The 820-nt window shown below is 37.2% G+C and overlaps 1 pseudogene; it reads left to right on the top strand.

The window, feature by feature from the left end:
* Positions 1–446: 446 nt before the first annotated feature.
* On the top strand, positions 447–547 carry LOC112101303 (annotated as a pseudogene).
* The last annotated feature ends 273 nt before the right edge of the window (positions 548–820 follow it).

Raw genomic sequence — 820 nt, 5'->3', positions numbered from 1 at the left:
ATTGTTCTATGAGATGTTTGGGTGTTGTCTCCATCTAGGGTTGTAAGTGTTTGAGTAAGGGTTGTTTTGATTTTTTCTGTTGAAGTTGCCCACATAGTTGACCGAGGTTGGATTTCCAAGACAATTGTCAAATATATGCCCTTTTCCACAATAAACACAAGATACCTCAGTAACTTGATTGACAGTTGTTGGAACAGTAGTCATAGCCTTTACAATATTTGTCAATGAAGTTACTTGGGTTAATGGGGCTGTCAAGGCTTCTACATTGTGAACTCCTACTGTTCCTCTTACTGTAGCTTGTCTTGTAGATGGCTATCCTCTCCAAAATTTCATAAGCCTTATTGTAAGACTTAGATAGTAAGGCCCCATTTGTTGAAACATCTACCATCAATTTAGTGCTTGGGTTAAGACCATTGTAGAAAGTTTTTAGTAGTATACAACAAGGAATACCGTGATGAAGACATCTCTTAAGTAACTTCTTGAATATTTCTCATGCATCATACAAGCTTTCATCTTCAAGTTGATGGAAGATTTGTCAGGCAAGTCATTCCATGTAGTAATGGAGTCAGGTGGTAGAGAATTTAACTATGCACTTTCTCGATTCCTTAGAGAAAATGGGAAAAGTTTGAGTCTCAATGTTTCTTGTGATGCTCCAGCAATCTTGAAAGCATCACTTACTTCTAAAAATAGTTTAATGTGTAGATGAGGATCTTTTGATGGCAGCCCATTAAATTGCCCCACAGTTTGAAGCATTTGAAACATCACTAGTTTGAGCTCGAAATAATCAGCTTGCAATTCTAGGATTTATGGCTTGAGGAGT

This window comes from Citrus clementina, unplaced genomic scaffold (genome assembly GCF_000493195.1).
Source record: "Citrus clementina cultivar Clemenules unplaced genomic scaffold, Citrus_clementina_v1.0 scaffold_2, whole genome shotgun sequence".
NCBI classification, from domain to species: Eukaryota; Viridiplantae; Streptophyta; class Magnoliopsida; order Sapindales; family Rutaceae; genus Citrus; species Citrus x clementina.
The sequence above is the reverse complement of the archived record's forward strand: the minus strand, read 5'-3'. Positions and strand labels throughout refer to the sequence as shown.